Source organism: Ambystoma mexicanum, chromosome 2q (genome assembly GCF_040938575.1).
Source record: "Ambystoma mexicanum isolate Mex_15411 chromosome 2q, UKY_AmexF1_1, whole genome shotgun sequence".
NCBI classification, from domain to species: Eukaryota; Metazoa; Chordata; class Amphibia; order Caudata; family Ambystomatidae; genus Ambystoma; species Ambystoma mexicanum.
The window spans coordinates 979,336,931-979,359,893 of record NC_090924.1 but is presented as its reverse complement, the minus strand read 5'-3'; the positions used below and the strand labels follow the sequence as shown (position 1 = coordinate 979,359,893).

At 46.3% G+C, this 22,963-nt stretch overlaps 1 protein-coding gene across 11 annotated transcripts in view; it reads right to left on the bottom strand.

The window, feature by feature from the left end:
- Positions 1 to 22,963, bottom strand: part of TRAK1 (trafficking kinesin protein 1) — a 748,555-nt gene that overhangs the window by 166,490 nt on the left and 559,102 nt on the right. The gene's annotated exons all lie outside the window — the stretch shown is intronic.

Here is a 22,963-nt window from a genome sequence, read left to right as displayed (position 1 = left end):
TTTACCTTTTGAGTTTGATTTGAGAACTTTACCGCGTTTTGGTATTGCAACCTGGAACTTTGTTGTGTGCCTTGGAAAGAGATGGAGACCTAGGGAAGGTAGTTATTCCTACAGGTGAGAATCCCATCCAACAACTGGAACTGTGCTCTGCTTTTCAGAAGAAGGGAGTCGAGATCCACTGCTTCTTTAGTTTGGTTATAAGTGCGAGGGACAGAAGTAGGTTTTTGACACAGGATAGTGGACTATTGATTTACATGGAGATCTTGACAAATCCATTAGCCCTCATAGTTGAGGTTGGGAAACCCCTCTTAGAGTTAGTGAAAGTTAGGTTTCCCTCTTTATTTTCAATACTAATAAATGTTTATGCCAACAGACATGCCACTTGCATGTCAGTCACCTCCTTCTACACCCTTACAGTAGTCTGTCGATGATAGCCCATGGTTTTTAATTGTCAGCCATGGTCTGACCATATTCGGCCATAACCTGGAGATGGTCAACTACAGTTACCAATGTCGGGTGATGACCGGTCATGGTTGATAATTGTCAACAATGATCGGCCATGGAAATGTTCTGCAATAGTTAACCATGGTGAGATAGTGGTCGGCCATGGTCCGCTGATTGCCAATGCTTGATATGATGAATTTTGTTTGTATCGCGCCCATACACAAGAGTTTCAGAGCGCGGGGAGGCAAGGGAGGGGAAACAAGGGAGCACAAAACAACGATCTTACTAGGCCCAGTGACATTGAGAATGTGCAAGTGCAGGGGAGAGGGAAGGGGGAAAGCGCAAGGGGAACGGTGGGTGGGGAGTGCTGAAAATATGGCAGACCACAAAAGATAGTGTGGCCAGCAGGTGGTAAGTGCGAGAATAAGGTGTAGACAACAGGTGTCTGGTAAGTGCTGGAGGTGACTGTAGGGTTTCAGATACAGACCACAAGTACTGGGGTTGCCGGGAGGCAGTGCAGGTGTGTGGCTGGGAGGGCAGGGATCTGAGCCCAAAATCAGAGGGTGCCCAGTGCCAAATCAGACAGATTAGCAGGGGATAGGAAAAGTGAAGGCAGAAGCAAAGAGGAAGGTCTGGACTCTGGTAATGGCCAAACATGGTGTGATGATGAGTGTCCATGGTTGGTGATGATTTGGAATGCTCGTTTATGGTTGGTGATGGTCTGGTTGGCTATGGAGCCAGCCATAATGCATGCCCATTGCCTGAATAAGAAACCTACTCCAACCTGAATAAAACCCAGTCTCGGACTGTAAAGTGGCTGCTTATCCAGATACAGTTAAACACCAGCAAGGATGTGGATCTTCCTCTGATATTGCAACCTCATCTCTACATACCTAAATCATTAAACATATGTGGCACGGAAACGCCCCCTAAATGAGCTCAATTAACTAAAATGAGTAATGTACATTAAGTTTTAGTGTCTACTGAGTAATTAGATTTGACCAAGTTTATACAGGTGAATAAAGCTTGTGTTCCTTGTATGATGATTGGCCGGCACAAATTCCTTGGGTGCTAACATTCGTAAATTCTTCTACACTATACATTTCCATCACTGAACTTCATCTCAGTGTCTTATGGATCCCTAAGTTACTTAACACATGTGTTCCAAGAGCGCATCCACAAACGTTATTTTCATTCTCAATTTGTATGCTTGGGATATTAGTTAAAATTTCAAACACTGAGTCTGACATGGTAACCAAAATGGGCGCTGAGAAGATATCTTTGTATGTTTAAGAGTAAAGGTAAAGCCGGCCTTCGTTACCGTCTGAAGGTGGAGGTCCATGTTACGTTTGAGTGCAAAACTGTGCGTGTGATGTTGAAGAATAGCATGCTGCGATTTGAGAAGATGGCTGAAACCCAGAGGCATTTATTAGAGAGCACATAGTCTGTGAAAACATTGGTAAAACGTTACAACTCTGTTCACTTTGGAGCATTTCGTTATGTTCTTGGGATTTATAGCACATTCTGCAGCACTTTTCATGGTCTCCAGGCGTTCTGGCAGATCTGAAAGAGGCAAGTGGGTGAGGTGTGTGGGGTAAGGAGAAAATGCTAGATCGATTTGCTGTTGTGTTAATCCATGCACACAGGACGTACCCTGAGCTACATATGCAAGTCAGTTTCTAGGTGTTCTATGTCGAACGCACAGAAGCATTTGCATCTGAAGAGGAGCTTTGTGTACCTGTAGTGCTGGGATTCATTGGCCCGGGCTGTGGTATGTAAGGCGGTTGCAGAGGTGTATTATATGTTGATCTATGTAACACTACATAAACCATCTGCTATATTTTTACTGTAAGGCATTTTATTCATTTGGAAAATTGCTGAACAGATCCTTAAATCAGCTGTATGTTTGAACTTAAAATCAATAACTATGGGATCAACACAATGCTAATGGCAAGGAAAGTGGGTCAGATCACAAAACAGCCATTGAGCATCTGTGTAGAACGAGAGAGGGAAAGTAACAGGAGCAGTCAAGCGTTGATAGCACGGACAGTGCATACAGAGGGTTGATCACGGTATCTGAAACACAAAACCAAAATACTGTCATTGACGGGATGAGAGCCTTCTTCGAATCTGTAATGCACAATCAAGTGGACCTCCTGCTCTCAACTGAGCGTACTTGCACTAATAGAAATTCTTCGAGGCCAGTTAATTGGGTGATTAAGTTCCATCTAAATTATATCCAATCTGTGAACTCCATAGCACTTTTTAGCAAATAGCAAATACAAACCCTGTAAAATGCTCCCAGCTTGCAGATAGTGCTATTAAAAGCCATATCAAATCATCAGCTAATATATTGAATATTTTGGTGTGTTCTGGTCTAACTCAACTGTATCTTGCAGATGGAGAAACTTCACAAACGACCAGCCACATTGTCCCACATATCTCTGTTGATTCTGGCAACATCCCATTCCTGGTGCTGTTGTAGAACTCTCAGGGAGATAGAGCATGGAGCAAGGTTTTAAACATGCGGCCAAACCTCAAAGAAACAACTCGATAATTAGGAGACTCGGGGGTGGGAGGGGTGGCCTATTCGTGCCTGTTGGGTCCATAAAATGAAGTCTAAACAACACCAGGAAGAGGACAGACAATTAGGAATCCTCACCAATCACATAGTGCTACCACAACAGGTAAAATGCCACACCATTCCTGCACATTGAGAAACTCGGGGGATGAGAATAAGTAAAAAAAAGGGTGGAGGAGTAAAGACTTTGAGGGAGATACAACAGCAATCCAGAGAGGAGATGTGAAAGTAGCAGACGAAAAAGAGAAGAGCAAGAGTTATCCTCAGTCTCTGAGACAAATCATGCAGAACAGAGTGGCTCGTGAGAAATGCTGCCCAGGACTTAGCCAGGGATACACCAACGAGGGTAGAAGATTTACTAGTAGTCTGCTGGGAAATCCGATCCTGGCAGTGGCCCAATACTACCAGGAGGAGAAGAGAGTTATTAGCTAGCCGGGGGTTTTAATCCAGAACATAGAAGGAGCCAGGTTTCCAGTGAAAGAAACCCAGAGCCTTTAGGTCCAGGATGGTGAACCTTTACTGGTGAATTGAAATAAATTCTGTTTTTCGCAAGCAGTTCCTCAGGTGGGGAGGCATTCCGGCTGGTAATCTTTGTGGGTATCCCCTAAGGAATGGGAAAATAATACCTTACTGGTGGTAGACGTAAGATAATGCAACATTCAGGAACCTGTAGGCAATATCTGGACTAGGAAGCAATACGACAGAGGCCTAAGACAAGAGCTAGACATTTTCTGTCACTTTTGCACTAATGTATATTTTGCAAAAGTGACTGAAAAAGCAGCCTTGAGCTCTCAAAATGTATAATCAAGAGCAGTCCCTTTCGTGGCCTTAGCAGCTTGCCACAGGTACCACTTGACAGATGTGGTAAAACTGCTCAGCAGGCCTTTTCCAATGCAGCTGTTTTCTGTTAACAATCAGAAATGAAAATGCAGTGCACACTTGGGGATTTCCTATGTCACCTTCAGGGTACCAAGCAAGAATACCATCATTGCACTTTTGATGTGTGCATGGGGAGGATCAAGAGGGTTATTTTTGTTGAAGAGGGGGAAACTCTAAAGGGTAGGGGTGGTGTGTGGAAGGAGGCAATCAAGTTTGGGGATCAACCACTTTCTAGTACAGGCCTAAGTACAGCAATCCCTTTGGTGCAGTTCTATGTTTGGCATTGGTCCTTCACACAGTTGTCTGAGCAACACAGTGTAGAGTATATTTAAAGGAACACACATTCGATAAACAAAATATATTGTGCATTGCTATTCATCTTTATAAGTTACCTTTCCCATACAAACATCTGAAAGCAAATGTTAAATACAGTTTGTCGCACAAATGACCTGAAACCTGTGTTATAGGATGCACTGTGTAATGTACAATTTGATTGAAATGGCACTGTGTAATGTACAATATTATTGAAATGGTTATTAAGGAAACATTTTAAGATAAATAAGTGTTCTTTTTTGTACAACCACGTTACACAATAATTCCCAAACTGTATTTGGATGTACAAGGAAGTCTTAGCGTATATCTATAAATGTCCTATCCATTGTATATATCGAATTAACTGGCATTACCAATTGCTTAACACAATTGATTAAGAAAAATACACCATTGCCATGTGTTCTATGTTGCATATTCTATATTATTTGAAAAACTCCTCCCAAGTTAAGGACGTTCCAAGTTCAGTTTTCTGGTACAATAAAGGCCTATCATTAATAAGCAAATGATCCATTCAGCGGAGCTGGACACACAGATGGGGCGCCCAAAGCATATTTTGGTTCTAGAATAAATGCAACAAGTACAATATTCAGAAAACGTGCATTCTGCTGCTCAGAAATTTTATAGACTAGGCCTGGTCATAAGAAATGTACTCTGGTTTTTCAGAAAACAATACATCAAATGGATTAAGTTCCATTCCAGCCTTGACCTTTTAACTTATGGCTCATTCAAAATGACAACTTTTGTATGTCTGATTTTATGGCATTGAATCCCAAGGGTATAGGCCAGTCTTTTGTTAATATGTAGTTCAGATGGAAAATCCATGCAAAAAAAACAAAATTGCAATGTTGGAATTTTGACTGCTGCGAGACAGGCATGGTATCAAGAGACACACAGATACATTTTCAAAACCTTTATTTCTAAAAGTTCCTGGGTTGGTGTGATGCCTAGCTGGCCCTAACACTAAAGGGATGGTTCCCTTAACTGATGGTTCTAAGGGTTGTCGAGGTCTACAAATCCAAAATAAAAATCTGTTTGTCTAAATCTATGCTTGCCCTTACTCTCTGACAAAAATGTGTTAGGAAATATTCCAAAAGCAAAAGGTTCAACAAAAATAGGAAATCAGGATTGGTTTCAGTGGTCTTCTCACTAATGGTAGGTTGGACAGCTTCAAAAGGATGAGTTCAATCAAAAAGGACTGTTCATAGGACCTTCTCCATAGTCCAAACAATATCGATGTATTTAATGCGTTGGGGTTACCTTTCCCAAGCATAGGTCTCTTTCAAATCCAAACACAAGTTCAGCTCTTATGGTTGCCTTCCTTAAGCGTAGGCCCCTCTTGCGCTTAAGAGAAGACACAAGTTCAATCTGTCAGGATATACCTTGGTTTCCATATAAAGTTCTCTCAAAAGGGTTAGCATCATAGACTTACAAAAATGACTGCTCTGAGCCTTAACCCCGCTCTGATTTTCCTGCACTTGACTTTCGGTGTCCTTTCTTGTTCCCCTCTGTTTTCTTGCCTTTCCTTCTTGTGCCCCCAGGCACCTTTTGTTCCTTCGCCTGCACACTTGCACTCTCCTCTTCGTGCCCATTGGCACACCTTTCTTTCCTTCTCTTGCACAATTGTGCTTTCTTTACCTCTTGGTGCCCACTGGCATCTTTCTCCTTGCTTTCCCATGCATATTTGCACTTTCTTTACCTCTTCGTGCCCACTGGCACTTTTTCCACTCTGCAGGGTTGCTTGCCCCCTTCTCTCACTTTGCACCCTCTTTAATAAAGTCCTTTTCCTTCACGTCCCTTGCGCGCTCTGCTTTCCGACTTTCTCTCACTTGCTCTCAATCTTGTTACTTTTCTCTCAATCTGCTTTCTTTACTAGTTTCCTTTTCTTTACTCTTTTCTGCTCCCTACCGCTTCATACATTTTCATCTGCCCACTCAGTCAGTCGCATGCTCCCGAGTCTCAACCTCTCTCCCTCTCTTCACGAGACTCATTCGGGCAGCAGCGCAGTGACAAGCAGTCCCTCCTGGTTGTGTGGGCCTGAGGTCAGCGTCTCACCACCTGCCCCTGAGACACCATTGCGGCCGGCACAGGTCCCAAGAGAACAAGCAGTGTTTCACATGCCAACAGCAGCCTGCAAAATGCTTCGACACGGCTCCCTAGCTACGCTGCAGTCCCTTAGAAACTAGGTGCCAGTGTCTCGGCACACCGTTCTTCCGAGCCGTCGATCCTGTTGCTCTCTGCTCCGTGGCTTCTCTGATCCAAACAACATCCCCAGCTTGCTCATTCAGCTGTGAAAAACCCCATCTTTTATAGTTGTAAAAGCACTCAAGTGGAGTCAGGTGTGTGTGATAATTAGGGTGGCCGGACTATCAATGGGACAGATGAAGTTCTTTCTACGGCCATTTTCATTACATTCCCCATGTTATCCCTATGCAAAATTTCACTACTCCCGGTTATCTCTTCCTCGTCCCAGTATTGGTCGGAAATGGGGAGGGGGTGATCATATGGGTTTGCAAATACCCCATAAAAGCTGAGGGAAAGGGTTTTGAGGAGGTGGAATGGGAAAGGGGGGATACCATGTCTCATCCATGGATGTTCTCCTCTCAATCCCCCGTGACCCTCCACTCAGATGATCCTCCCTCGCTTGTCCCAAGGTCCTTATTTTGTACGGTGCACTGAATGACCATGAACATATTTAACAGGCGGAGAAAGGCACTCTTCATATCAATCACTTGCATCAAATTTTGATGCCGCAAGAAAGGTTTGAAACCCATTGGACTCGGAGTGTATTTTATACCAGGAAATAAAAAGGTGGAATCTATAGGGATTCATTGCAACGCAGGCGGTCAAGAACATACATGGATGGAAACCAGCGTGAATTTTATAGTTATCTCGGATGAGCATAAAATTCACACTTTTTGCATAGTGTATTTTCGAAGACATAACTATGTAAAGTCTTCAAATAATGCCATTGCAATAAGGGATTTAGATGTATGACTTGCCATTTGAGGGACACAAGGCTACATTGAAAATGAGGAATAGCCAACTACTAGAAGAATATCAAACCTGAAAAACTCCAAAGGATTGAAAGGCTTTATGCCGACTGCTAGCATTTTCAAAAGAGTGGCATCACAACATTTGGAACGCATAGTTCAGGCATCAAATAATTGCATGTACTTAATCAAAGTAGGGAAACCATCCAACTAAAAACTCTAAAAAGCACAGAAATGCTGAACATTAATGCTCCATAAGTTGGGCCTCTCAAATTTTAATTTGTGACAAATATTTGTATCCCATATTAGGCATCCTCCTGAAAATAAAACGACACCTTATTGAAGAAATGAACAGTTACTCGCCCTAGTGACTAACGTACTCTTAGTCCATAGTCCCCTTTCCTCCATACTGCATGGGTGTCCCTCACTAGGGACGGGAGACTGAACCTTTTTCACCAGAATAAATCTTATTCCCCTTTAAATTTAGAGGCACGCGGGGCACGGCCCTGGGAGCATGCGCTCCCCTGACTCTACCCACCACCGGCGCCACTCCTCAGTCCCCACTGACAATATTAACATTGCCTAATGACACCAGTATTATTAGGGGGGAGGATGGTGGGACGTATGGAGGAAAGGGGACCATGGACCAAGAGTATGTTTGTCACTAAGGTGAGTAACTATTAATTACAGGAGCCCTCTCCCCCTCCTCAGAAGCCACATCTCAGCTTTCATTTTGCCCACGAGCTACGTATGCACAAGGTGCAAGACTTGCCTGACCTTGTCTTTGCACCGTGCCTGACCCGGGCATGCCGGGCGCATCGCGGCGCCACAACGAGGCTGAGCCTCGCTAACCACGGCAACATTTGAAATCGTACATCCGCCGACACGCGGATACGCCGGCTCATCCGAAGGCCGTACAAAGGCCCTGTTTTGCGCATGGGAGGCGCGGCGCGGCCTACTCCTTTGTCCCTGCTTCCCAAAGATATCTTGCAAGGAACCTTGCCTTCCGCCATGATGCACCCACATAACCGCGGTAAGCCTTGGGGCTTTTTCTTGCACCTTTGGAATGGAAACCAGAAATCTGTAAATTTAAGACTTATCTGCCACTCACTAACAAAAGGCCACTCCACAACCTTTGTTGCACTTCGGCAAGATGCGCTGATTTGCCCCTGACAACTACCTTGCAGGTTATACAGTCCTATTGCATGAGGTTAGCCATGTCATAATGACCGCTCTGCTTCACTAAGATCCTCCCCACCTGTGCTGAAACTAGCCTCTACATAAGATACCTATGACTGCCCACTAAAGTACAATTGGGAGCCACATCATGCTATCCCCTCGCCTAGTCAATGTCTTGGGTAACCTGCAAGCCTATGCTGAACATTGCCCACTATGCCTTTGTGCAACCTGGTCATTGCCTATGCTGATCTATGCCCACTGTGGCTCTGTGTAACTTAGTCATTGCCTATGCTGATCTTGGCCCACTGTGCCTTTGTGTATTTTAGTCACTGCAGCCCACTGTGCCTCTGTGTAATTTAGTCACTGCCCATGCTGATCTATGCCCACTGTGCCTTTGTGTAATTCAGTTAATGCAGCTTACTGTGCTCATGCTATTTGAACCTTAGTCATTGTAGCTCACTGAGCCTATGCTACCTCTGCCCATCTGAAGCTGCCTATCCAGCCCACTGTGTTTACTGGAATTTAGCCCCACATCATGAGTAGCACACCTTGCAGCCTGCTATTGTACTTACTTCTAATTATCCTACAGCATAGAGAGGACAGTAGCTTCCCTACAGTGCTCATGAGACCCCTAAATAATTCTACCATGACCATCCTCTTTACCGACACCAGCATGGAACATCCGGATCTGAGTCCCTCAACTGAGTTTCTTAGCAACCCATGCAGTCTACTCCGTAGAAATTCCAGGCTTACAGCTAGACTCTCGAAACTCCATGAGCCTCTGACTAGAACCCTACCTCCTACTAACAAAAGATCTAACACCCAGAAGGCTAATATTGTCCATCTCAGTAACAGGAGACTTCATCCTACCCAGACCAAAATTGAACCGTCTCATCCGTTAGCCCCCCCCCCCTCAAACGGGGATTAATAAATGCCAGATCCCTGACAGCACATGCCACAGACATCTGCGATTTGATAGTGCTCGATAACTTGGACTTCATCGCTATTACAGAGTCCTGGCTGAACGACGCAGCAGGACCCCTACTCTCCTTAGCTATCCCAGAAGACTTTACTATACTCGGGCAAGACAGGACCAATATGCGCGGTGGCGGTATTGCTATCATCGCAAAGACTATCTTAGGTATGAGAATCTCACCTACAATAGCAGCCGATTCATGTGAATCGCTTACTATTAAACTTCCACTAGCTAGCTCCCAAACATTGACTATCCACCTCATCTACAGACCACCTGGTCCCCTAGGGACATTTGAGGAGGATCTCCACAACTTACTCTCCAACAACCTTAAAACCTCCTCCCAACTACTTGTCTTAGGGGACTTCAATTTGGGCTTCAATGACCCCTCAGACAAAAATGCCACCATCATTGCCAATTCCCTCTCCAATCTAGGTATGACACAAACAACTCTAAAACCCACTCACAACAAAGGAAGAATCCTCGATGGGCTAGTAGACTACAACTGTACTGCCAATATCAAAGCTATTATCCCTCAACCTAGGACAGACCATTTCTTCCCGTCATTTGAATTATCTACCTCCAGACCACCTCCACCAGCTTCCATCATGGCCCCACCTTGCCTAAAAAGAAACAAAAAGAGCATCACTAGAGATAAAGTGATGCCGGCCATTCTACCTACCCTCAACGGATTAGAGGATCATTTAGACCCAGAAACATTAGTCAATGAGTATAACAAAATTATGTTAACCAACCTTGACAACATCGCACCTCTGAAACTCAGACAAAGTAAACCCAAATCTCACCTAAACAAATGGTTTACCCCTGAACTAAAGGATCTGCGACTACTTAAGAGGAGTTGCGAAACAGCATGGAGGCTGACCCCTTCAGTAGATCATAAAATGAAACTAACAGAAATCTCCTCCCAATATAAAAAAGAAATCCATTTGGCCAAACAGAACTCCTTCAATAAGTGTATTTCCAACGCCAATTCAAGCATGAGGTAATTGTTCACCATCCTCAAGGAACTAGAGTCACCCATCCCCATTCCGGATAAATGCACCAAAGATAAAACTTGGTGCTCCAACATTCAGCAAGCCTGATCAAATAAAATGTCCTTACTCCAAACGAAAATAGCCAAAAAGAAAGCCTCCCTGACACAACCATCTAAGACCAACAACTCCATTATAGACCCTGCCCCAAAGCCTCAGGACGCAGCTATACGGTTCATGTTCTCTAAAACCTCTATTCTTGAGGTGGAGAAAGTCATCCTCTCTCTTAAGCCGTCAAACTGCCAGGGCGATTCCTGCCCTGCCCAGCTTATAAAAGAGGCTGCTAGGGATCTCTCCGCGTTTATTGCCAAACTTGTCAACTCCTCATTCACGTCCGGCACAGTGCCCACGAATCTAAAACAATCCTGGGTACTACCATTGCTCAAAAAGCAAACGCTAGACCCTCTTATACCCACGAATTACCATCCCATTATGACAGTCCACTTCCTGCTTAAAATCTTGGATAAGATTGCCTATAATCAAATCCAAAGTTTTCTGGAACAACATAAACTCTTAGGAGAGCGCCAATCAGGATTCTGTCCCCAACACGACAAAGAGACTAGCCTCATTGACCTAAAGGCACAAATAGATGAACTAAGAGAAAGGAAAAATGGCTCTCCTCTTCCTGCTGGACCTCTCGGCAGCATTCGACCTCGTGGACCATGGGGTACTTTGCAGCCATTTAGACTCTGCTGCACATTTCTCCAGAGAGGCCATAACTTGGATTGAATCCTTTCTTAGTGACAGGACCATGAGGGTGTTCTCCCCATCGGCAGCGGCTGACCCAATCCCCATCCGGTGCAGAGTTCCTCAGGGCTCACTAACTATGCAGAAGATAGCCAGATTCTCCTCCCACTTTCCATGGATTACAACAAGGATTTGGCCTTGGTGAATAGGGTGTATATCATCGTCCAGGCATGGATGGCAACCCACGGTCTATGCCTGAATGATGACAAAACAGAGTTGATCATCCTAGGGACACATTCTAACAGGACTATACCTCATTTGAAATTGATGGGAATATCATCAAGGTATCTAAAGACGTGAAGACACTTGGCTTCTATCTGGATGCCATCCTTTCCTTCGACAAGCAGGTGAAGTCATTGGCTTCGGCCACCGTCTACACACAGGCAAGCACTTTCTCTCTGACAACAATTGCCTTATCCTAGCTAGAGCATTAATCCTCTCGAGGCTCGACTATTGTAATGCCCTCTACACATTGGACCAAATAAATCCATCACCACCGAATTCAAATTCTACAAAACAATGCCCTACGAGCTGCCCTTGGTGTGTCTAAAAGATCGCATATTTCAAAGATCGAGCTATCTCTGTAACAAACTTACAAAAAGAAACAACACGCGCCCTGCCAGAACCTCTAATGCCAATAGCCTCATCATTCCAAGATTCAGGCTATCTAAGGCAGGGGGTGGGGGGGATAGCAGCTTCCAGGTTCAAGCGGCCCAATTATGGAACTCCCTGCCAAACCCTCTACGTGAGGAGCAGCCCTTTCCGAAATTCAGAACTACATTAATCTGCTGAGGTCTGCCAATGATTAGCCCATTGGCGCCCACTTATCCTCACACAACCCTAGCATATACACATCATTATCCTGTTCTACTTTGATCTTATGGACCTCCTCACTCTGCCCACCTGGCCGATGAGCTAACGTCCACCTAGTGCCTGTATATATACTGTCTTTGTTGTATTTTGTATTCATTTTGCATGTAAATTGCAATTGCCGCCTACCTGTGATATATTGTATTTGATATTTTGTACACTGTATGCAACCCATGACCCTACCTTGTAACTTAAGCTTCGCATTTTCTGTACTGCTACGCCCGGCTACCTTCGGGTCTGGTGCGCATTATAAGTGAATAAAACAAACAAAAACAAACTCTTACGTCCCATTCCCTTTTCTCCTTAATGCATGGTTCATTACAACTGAATGTAGCCCCAGGGTGGAGAGGAGACTCTCAAGCGAACAAGTTCCTTAGAATCACCTGTCCGAAAGCCGCATCTGATTTAGAGCCGGCGTCCAAACAGTAGTGCTTACAGAAAGCCGAAGGGGTGGCGCATGTGGCTGCCCTGCTGATGACCTGCCACGGCACCTGCCGCTGGAAGGCAACAGTCGTAGGTTGGACTATCTCCTCATTCAGATGGAAAGCGGAGGTTACCTTGGGTAGGAACGTGGGGTATGTTCTTAGGACCACGTTATCCTTGTGAAAAGTAGTATAGGGTTCTTAAGCAACCGACGCCTGCATCTTGCTGACTCTGCGAGCAGTGGCGAGACCCACCAACAGAGCTGTTTTAATGGTGACCAGCCTGATTGTCTGCGGACTTCATTGGCTCGAATGGCTACATTGAGGTCCCACACAGGGTATAGTTTCTTGATCGGAGAGAAGAGCCTGGCGAGGCCCGTCAAATGTCGCTTGACCACCGGATTGGAAGAGGAGAAAACTCCCTCTTTTGAATTTGTGTAGGCCCCTATGGCCGCCAGGTAGGTGCGTCATGTATCCACCTGCACGCCCAAGTGGGCAAGGTGTGCAGAGAAGGAGAGATTGTCATACAACTTGCACGTAAGGGGATCGATCTCCTTAGAGTCGGCCCAGTGACAGAACCTAGACCATTTACTCTTGTACTGGCTCCTAGTAGCCTTGCTCCTAGCACCCTGAATGATTTCTAGGTTAGCCTTGCAATAGGCCCAGGTGTTTCAGCATGACCTGCTCTGGATCCACGCTGCAAGGGCAAACTTCCGTGGGGCGGGGTGGATGACCCTGCCCACCCTGTTGTGCCAGGAGAGTAGCTGGGCCCAGGCCTGTCCGAGAAACTGAGAAGCTTCGAGAACCAGGGTCTTGCAGGCCACCACAGAGCTATCAGAACGATGCTGAGGTGACAGGATTCCTTTATGTTGCAGAGCACCCTGTGGATCAGGGGTGTAGGAGGGAAGGCATTTGCTGTCATGACACTCCACTGAATCTGAAAGGCATCGCCAACGGAGCGGGACCCTGCCGCCCCTGCCAGAACGCAAACTGTTGGCATGTCTTGTTGTCCCAGTAGGCAAAGAGATCCACCCACCTGAGGATGCCCCAATCTGCTGAAGATCTCCAGCAGCACCTGATCATTCAATTGCCACTCAATTGTCCGCTCCAAGTCTGCTGAGCCTGTCCGCTTCCAGGTTGGACTCCCCCAGAAGGTGGATGGCCCTCAGGTAGATGTTATTCTCCGGGGCCTAGTCCCACATGTTGACCGCTAGGTTGCACAGTGGAGGGGACCTAGTACCACCCTGCTTGTTGATATAATACATGCTCGTGGAGTTGTCCTTGTGGAGGCCGACCTTGCCCCCAATGAGTGGAAGGAAAGCTTTGAGAGCTAGCCAGATGGCTTTCAGCTCCAGCCAGTTGATATGAGACTCCTGCAGAGTCCAGACTCCGTGGACACTGCGGTTGTCCAAAGTGGCCCCCCAGCCTTCCAGGGAGGAATCCGTAATGATGGCAACCTGTGGGCTTGCAGTCCCTGGAGCACCATGTGAGGTCCGGGCATAGAGATGGCGGGATGCTGAAGAGCTCCGCTTGGGAACCCTGCTCCTGATTCTATGAGGCTGCAATCTCCTCATCTTGAGTCTCGTGTAGGGTAGAGCCAGTAGGACCACTGCCATGATGCCTAAGTGTTGGTACCACCAGGCCGAGGTCACCTCTTGGGTAAGGAAGAGAGTAGTGGCCTTCTTGATGGCCGTGACTTTGTCTTCCGAGGGGAAAACTCTCTCGGAGCTTGTGTACCATATGAGGCCCTGAAAGGTCAGGCTCTGCGTAGGCTGCAGCTGAGACTTCTTGAGGTTGACCGAGAACCCCAGCTCGTGGAGTGTGATCATAAGGGTGGAGGAAGTGTGATGCACCGAATCTGGAGAGCTCGCCCTGACGAGCCAGTCGTCGAGGTATGGGTAGACGTGGTGGCTCTGAGCCCTGAGGAGGGCTGCCACTGCATTCATGAGCCTGGTGAATACCCTGGGGGCTGAACTGAGGCTGAAGGGTAGCACCTTGTATTGGAAGTGCCAGCCCATGATCCTGAATCATAGGAAGGACTGATGCGGCTGCCAAATCGGGTCGTGTCGATAAGCGTCCTTCAGATCCATGGAGCACATCCAGTCTCCCCTGCACAATGTCTCCACAATCAGTGCTGGTGTAACCATCTTGAATATTTGAAGAGGGAGGGAGAGTTTGAGGGTGGAAAGGTCCAACACAACTCTCAGGCGAGCCTGGTTCTTCTTTTGTATGGCGAAAATCCTGAAATATAAGCACAATCCTTGCTGGGAGGCTGGGACTTCTTCCACGGCCTGGCTCTCGAAGAGGGATCGAGCTTCCAGCAACAGAGTTGCTATCCCAATCTGTGGAGGGCAGGGGAAGAGGGAGGACAGGAAGGTATTGATAGGCGGTACCCCAGGGATACTACCGAGAGTATCCAGGGATCCACGAACTTCTGATGCCAAAACTGTGCATGAAGGGCAAGCCTGCCCCCCACTGGAGACACGTGGACCTGAAGGAGCGCATCATGCCTTCTTTCCCTCTGAGGCTGTTGCGGAGGAGGAGGACTAGAAAAAGCCCTTGCTCCCCCCTTTTGTTTGGGCTTTTGTTGACTCGGTGAACGGTCAGGATGTCTGGACTTCCGTTCTTGGAAGCCGCAGAACCCTCAGAACGTTTGCCACTTGTCGGAGCGTTGATGTGACTGGGTGTACGCCTTGGGCATAGCTTCGTAAGGATAGATAAAGACTTTGCAGTTTGCAAACTGTTTTTCTTTTGATCTAACTCCTCATCGGTGGTGGAGTGAAAGAGGTTGAGGTGGCCCAGGACGACTGTGGCTTTGAATAGAGGGACGGTGTAGCAATCACCGAAGAGTGTGGTTGACGGTGGGCCGACAACAAGAGTGGATCCCCCTCCATTTGCCTACACTTGGCGTCCAGGCGCTGATTGACAGGCTGGGCCGAATGGGGCTCGAGCCACCCCTTTTTGGCCAAGGAGACAACATCCTTCTGCATTGGGTTTACCTGTTCTAGCCACGGGGCATCGAGTGAGTACCTCTTCCAGTACCCCCACCTCCAGTTGTTTGACTTCGGGTTGAGGAAAGCCCAAGTACTCTGCCAGACCTGCGAGCCATTCGTCCCCACTGATTACTCCATCATCAGATGTGATCGCACCTCGAGAGGTGGAGGAATTGTTTTCATCACTAGAAACTCATTAGGACTTAGAACCATCCCAAGCACTAAGGTGGAAACTGCAGAGTTACTCTCTGCCAAGCTTGGACTCTCAGCTAACCAAACGGCTACCATCCACCCAATATACAGACCCCCTGGTCCACCCACATCCTTTGTGGATGGTATCTCTACGTTAGTACTCAACAATGCTAAATCCAACTCCCAAACCATCATTCTTGGCGACCTCAATCCAGGACACCAAGACCCTAATGATCCTGCGGCCCTCGATCTAGCTAATACCTTAACAGATTTAGGTTTCACTCACCACATGCAGGAACCCACCCACATTAAAGGGCGATCCCTTGACTGGCTTAGTGACACCAATTGCAATATTAGCGTAATCTCCAACGCCCCTTGCTTGTGGTCTGACCACCAGGTCATCACTTTCAGCATTGAAGCAGCCCCACCACCCAGGCCTTTGGTCTCCCCAGCCACCCTCACTAGAAATAAAAAGAAAATTACAACAGAAAAAATACTCCCCCTTATCGTTCCCACACTAAATAACGCTCCTGACACTTCCTCAGACCCCACCAACCTAGCCGACATGTATAACCAGTCACTGCTCGCAGCCATCAACTCTATCGCCCCGCTCAAACTGAGGAAACCCAAACAACGAGCACACCTTAACTCGTGGTTTACTCCCCAGCTCAGAGTGTTACGCAAAGAGAAACGCTCAGCAGAGTCACGCTGGAGAAGTCACCACTCCGACGCCCACAAGGACAGTCTTCTGATAGCCACCCTTAACTATAAAGAAGCTGTAATAACCGCATTATGTCAGCCCAGTCCAATACTAAGGAACTCTTTAATATCCTTAAGGAACTCGAGACACCTGCAGCCCCCCCCCCGACTCTTGCTCAAAAGACAACACTTGGTGCACCAATATTCAGTCAGCACTCCTGGATAAAATTGCTACCCTCCAATCTAAAATCAGGGACAAAATAGAAATCCCTACAGCTTGACCAACCACCGACAACACCTACACTTAATACACATTTAACCTATCCGCATAAACCTTTCTCCTTCTCCCCACTCACTACTCTTGAAGTAGAAAACATCATAAACAATTTAAAACCTTCCAATTGCCAAGGCGACCCCTGCCCAGCACCTATTATCAAAGAAGCATCTCATGAGCTAGCCCCGTTCATTACAGCATTCATAAATGCTTCTTTCAAGACGGGTATTGTCCCCGACAACCTAAAGGATGCATGGGTTATCCCACTCCTCAAAAAACCCTCCCTTGACCCTAATATCCCAACTAACTTCAGACCTATCACTACGGTCCCATTCCTGCTCAAGATCCTGGACCGCGCAGCCTACCTGCAGATTCAGGATTACCTCGAACTAAACAATCTCCTGGGCTTAAGACAATCAGGGTTCCGCCCTAAACATGGCAAGGAGTCAGCTCTGATCGACTTGAAAACTCAGATGGAGTCACTGAAGGACAATGGGAAGCTAGCTCTTCTCCTTCTCCTCGATCTCTCTGCGGCTTTTGATCTGGTCAACCACCAAATACTCTGCCAGCATCTCAAATCCGCAGCCCACTTCTCCGACTCTGCCAATGCCTGGATCCACTCATTCCTGAGCAATAGATCCATGAGGGTCTTCTCACCGCTGGCATCAGCAGATCCCTCCCCCATTCACTGTGGCGTTCCTCAAGGCTCGTGTGTATCCCCTACGTTGTATAACGTATTCACCAAGCCCCTCTTCGATGTGCTTGACTATCTGGGTGTCTCCTACACTAACTACGCGGATGACACCCAGATACTCATCCCTATCACAGGAGACTACACAGCTGACCCCAAAGCCCTCAACAATGTTTACTTGGTCATACAGGCCTGGATGGCACAGCACGAACTTTGCCTTAACGATGATAAGACTGATCTCTTACTTTTAGGATCAAATCATCGGCTCAACAAGCTAGACCAAACCTACAAGTCCTTCATTATTGACGGCAATGACATTAAAGTCTCCAAAGATACTAAGATGCTAGGGGTCTATCTTGACTCCTCGCTTTCTCTGAACAGACAAATAAATGCAGTTAGGTCAGCTTCGGCCTATACCTGCAAACTTATCACTGCCTGTAGACCCTTCCTAAACTCCACCAACTGTATCACACACGCCAGAACTCTTGTTATGGCCAAAATCGACTACTGTAGTGCTCTCTACCTAGGGACCAGTCAGTCTAACCTTAATAAATTGCAAACTGTACCTTAATAAATTGCAAACTGTACAAAATAATGCCTTAAGGGCAGCCTTAAACATCCCGAGACGCTCTCATATCTCCTCCGTCAGATTGGACTTACGCTGGCTCCCGGTAAAACAGAGAATTGCCCTGAAAACCCTAGCTTTGACTCACAAATGTCTGAACAACGCCCCACCTTACCTGTCCACTCGCTTCTCACGCCACACCTCCACTCGACCTACCAGAGCAGCCCAAACTCACAGCCTCATCGTGCCTAGATGCAAACTCCAAAAAGCTGGTGGGGTGAGCTTCCCCGTCCTTGCCTCCAAACTCTGGAACACCTTGCCCACACCTATCAGATTTGAACCATCATTCCACTCCTTCAAGAACAATGCTAAAACATGGCTGCTCTCCCAAGTCTCATGAGACCTTGACACAGTCCAGACTCCATGTGGGGTACAGAACTGAATATACATTTTCTCTCTGCTCTGTCCCTGTGTTATACGCTGTTAATGGTACCCTTCGGTACATGTATATATGCTGTATATTTTTGTAACTCACTGTAACTACTGCTTTTTGTAACATGTTTAAGAGTATGTACATGTATATATGCTGTATATTTTTGTAACTTCTGTAACTACTGCTTTTTGTAACATGTTTAAGAGTATGCGCCCGGTTGCCCCTGGGCCTGGTGGAGAGATGCCAGAGGGAGTGTGTCCCTGATTACATCCCTAAGGATGGACCCCATCTGAGGAGATCTCATGAGCATGAGGAACTTTTCAAAGAACCTGTCCTTGCAGGCCGGTGGGGTGGCAGGCGATATTGACAGGGTAGCGGGTGGCTGCTGGGGCCTATTTGTACTCTGTCTAGCTGTTTCCAGTGTAAACCTGCCCTGCGCTGCTGATGAAGCTGTAGGCCACGTACCTGGTTGACACCAGTCCCACCTTGTAACTCCTTCACCCACCTGCTCCGTTCCTGGGGGAGGTATCGGATGAGCGGCCATCTATTCTGGCGCAGCGGCCATCTTGTCGAGCTACATCCCACGTGCCGAAGCCGTGGTGCTTGGCACACTGGGCCAGACCTCCTCCAGGACTCTTGGCGATGGAGCATGAGACCTACCCTGCACCTCAGGCCGAGGCCTGGTAGGCGTGTCGCCCTCGGCTGAGTTGCCGGTAGTGCTGCGTGCAGGTGCCCCCTCGGACATGTTGCCGGTTCAAGGGCATAGCCTCTCGGGTGCAGTACGCCCGGTAAAGGAACCTTGCAGCCCCTCAGCACTGTCTCCAGAAGGATCTACAGACCCCCCCCCTCGGCCTGGTGGCCGGTTGCGGAATTAGCCTCGGTATTCATGCTGGTGCAAACACCTGAGAGGTTCCTTCCGTCTGGGTGTTTCCTTGGAAAGGAGTCACCGTTGCGGGGTGCGCTGGAAAAGAGCAGCCCTCGTTTGGGCCTTGACTTGTCTGACAGTCCTTCAAGTCCTCCGAAGGCGACTTTTTGAAGAGCTCCCTCCACTTAGCTGGTCTGTTCTTCAAAGCACACAAATGAAAGTGCGTCGCACCCGGTGCAACTCTCCCATCCGTGGTCGGGGCCAAGGCAGCGGAGGCAACGAGCCTTGGGATCAGATGTATCGAAGAGCCCCTCACAGGCTGGACACCTGCTGAAGCCCACTGAAGTCGACATGCGCTGGGAGGAGCGTGGAGCCAGAGGACAGAGTATCTGAATGATAAAAGAAGACAAAAAAGACAGAAGAAAGTATCAGGGGAAGCACGTGTTATTACATGGCCTAAGCCAAACCCAGGAGCGCTAGTAAAATCGGCCCGTTCCCATCGACGCGGAAAAGGGGACTGAGGAGTGGCACCGGTGGGCGGAGTCAGGGAGAGCATGCTCCAAGGGCCACGCCCCCACAAGCCTCTAAATTCAAAGGGGAAGAAGATCTTTTCCTAGCAAGGGACGCCCATGCAGTATGGAGGAAAGGGGACGGGACGTAAGAGTAATAATGAACAATTCTTTGTACTGACACATTCCACCCTGCTATTAATTGCTGTGGTAAAAATTGCCAAATCTTGTTTTCATGTCTATTGTTTGTACTGATCGATATACTGCCAACTGAGTATAATGAATGCAAAATCAGATAGAAATCTGAATATGACAATTGCACAGTAAATAGACTTGCAGAAACTATTGTATAAGTTGAGAAACGTACTAGCCAACGGCACAAAACCATTCACCCGTTTGGAATTTTTAAGGTTGGATGTCATTGAGGCTCTACAAGAGGTGTGTTCCATGACTGGTTCTTGCAGCAGATTGCATCCTTTCATTCTGTTTCTAGGTGTAGTTCACATCATTATCAACTTTTTGCACGAAGTATGTGGATTTCTGATTGTGCGTGGCACTATTGCAAAGTCGATAAACAGTCCGAAAGTCAGTTTAGTAAGAATGGGCCTGTGTTAGTAAACATTTGCTTGTTAGAACAGTATATTGGGATAGCTTGTAGGCAGACAAATGCTAACTACAGCAGCCCCTCAAATGTAATGTGTCAAGCCTGGTAAGTGCTGCCAAGACCTGAAGCATAGGGCTTATTGGTCTATCACGATTCACACAAGAAGGTTTAAATGTGACAAATATGTATCACATTTAATCAAATACATTTCAGTACAGCAATTAGAAGGGAGTTTGTGGAATAGTAGTACAGTTTTGTATTACTGTCACTGCCCACAGAAAAATAGAGAGCAAATGGTACAGCACACAAGAAATGTTAGATGCAGTAGAACATTAAATTGGAGGCTTTGAGGCGGTATCAAAAATCGTCACCAGTTAACCAAATGATTTTATAAATGAAGTGAGTCAGAGGCTCATGTGAAACACAATGCACACTGACATCGGAAATGGTTAGAAGCGAACGCTTGCTGGTTGCTGCCAGAGCTAGATTGTACAGGGCTAGTGCAAGAATGGTGTTTTTTGTATTTCTCTGAGGAATGTTGAATCCCGTCAGTGGGGGTGGCACTTCAACTGCTTAATGTGTAGCATGTCGACTGCCATAGCCTACTGTCACCCACAGTAATTGTGGACCCGTATTGTGACAGGAATACGGTTAATAACTAGCCCCACTTTGAAAAGAGACCATTGGAGTGGTAAAAGTCCTGTGTCTATGGGTTCAGTATGTTGGATCCTAATCCAATGACGAGCGTCAGGCCTGGTAAGAAACACGTTTTTCATGTTGTGGAAGGTGCCATGTGTGTCAGAGTGGGTTACTTAACTTTTCCTTCAACGCTGATGCACATAGTCCTAGAGTGGTCATGGTCACAAGGCTGTTAGTATTATTCTACATCTACTTTGTGATTGTTTTACAAATCAAAATCATGACACCTTCAAGCCACTAAATAGTATTAGGAATATGGATCATTGCTGTCGGGCATGATAACATTGCATTGGGAGCTATATATCAGCCTCTGTTTAGGAGTTTGGATTGGTTTGGTTTCGGCAGGAGGGCCTATGTGGGCTCCTGGGCATAGCATGCATGTTTTGTATGGGAAAGGAGAATTCACTAGGGAAGTCACTGACTGATACAGAGAGCCCATTTCTGGGGAGATGTGTTAAGGAGAAAAGGTCCACAAGACTTTGGGACATCTGAAAGGTTGAGATCCTAGTGTTGACAGAGTTGAAGATACCAGTTGATGAGGAGGACAATTTGCCATTGACCGACTATGCTTCTACAGCAGGGGAGGCTATGTTCCCACTGCGGGTATTCTTAGAAACATTTGAAAATATCTAATAAAACCAAATAGGAATGATTGCTACATATTTTGTTTCGGTGTGTGGATATTAATTAGATCTTTTTTAAAGATATTTCACATAGATGCACTTCACGTTTCTTCATTCTTCTATGTATTGCAAGAGCGATTCTTTATCAAAGAAAAAAACAATTTCGACATAATTTACCCTACACTCAGTGATCACCAATGCACACCTGTACCCACTTATTTATTCAGATTTGTATAGATGAATTCGCAGTGGTTAACACATACTATGCAGGTAGAAACTTTCCACGCATCAGTGGACAAACTTACATAAAGGACACAGTAATTTCTCTGTTCAGTAGTGCTCAAAGTTCATTTAAATTTAATGGGAATATAGATGCTATGACTCACAGACGAGCTGTAGAATACCAATACTTGCGTTCCTGTTATGCAATTTTTTGTGGGCGTTTAAGTTGACATCTTAATACAGGACAAGCCTAAAAGTGATTCAGTGTGATATGTTCTATAAACATTGCCTCATTTAAAGATATGCAAAAGATTTAATGATGTGGCTGTTTTTCCTCCTGCAAATAGGTTATTTTTGCCGTTTTTTCTGACCACAAAAGCAAATTCGGGATGTGCCAGGAATATTTTTTTTATTCAGGGTATTTAAATAGCACAAACATTGCCCCCAACAAGCTATGGGATACTCTGGGTGGATTATCTTGCCCTATGTAAATAGATAGTTCAAAGCGCAAACAGGGACGTTTAAACAGTGTGTGGCAATAAACAAAATTACATAAGTGGATGAAGGCAAGAAAAAGGTGGAAAAAGTAGGTTAGGGGCCTGGTGGGCAAGGGATGACTGTAGGAGAGCGATGACCTGCACCACAGATTGTGGGGGAAGCAGTAAGAGCATGTGCTAGTATTTCAAAGGATGGTCAGGCAGGCTCATGTACCACAGTGGAAGAAACTCTAGAGTTGCGATCAAAGGAAATTGTGCGGCCTTCACTTCCAGACAGCAGTTGTGGGAAAAAAGCTCACTAAACATGGTGTCATCCAAGTCGATTCTCGGGACTGTGGCTGTGTGTACAGTTTGGGGGGGCATTGCATTCCCAATACATCCAAAATCATGAACTTGCGATGAACATAGATCATCAGAGATTTTGCCGATATTATAACACATTGTGGCACAACTATTTTGGTGGTCATATTGTTAACGAACACAAAAAGATGGCTTACAATCTGAAAACCAAATGTGTCGCTGTGTTTTCCACACCAGGATAAGACACGTGCAGTTTGTCACACCGACAAAATTAAGAACCAGCTTCAATGAAACACTTTGTGCTAAATGAAAGAAAAACCTGTCACC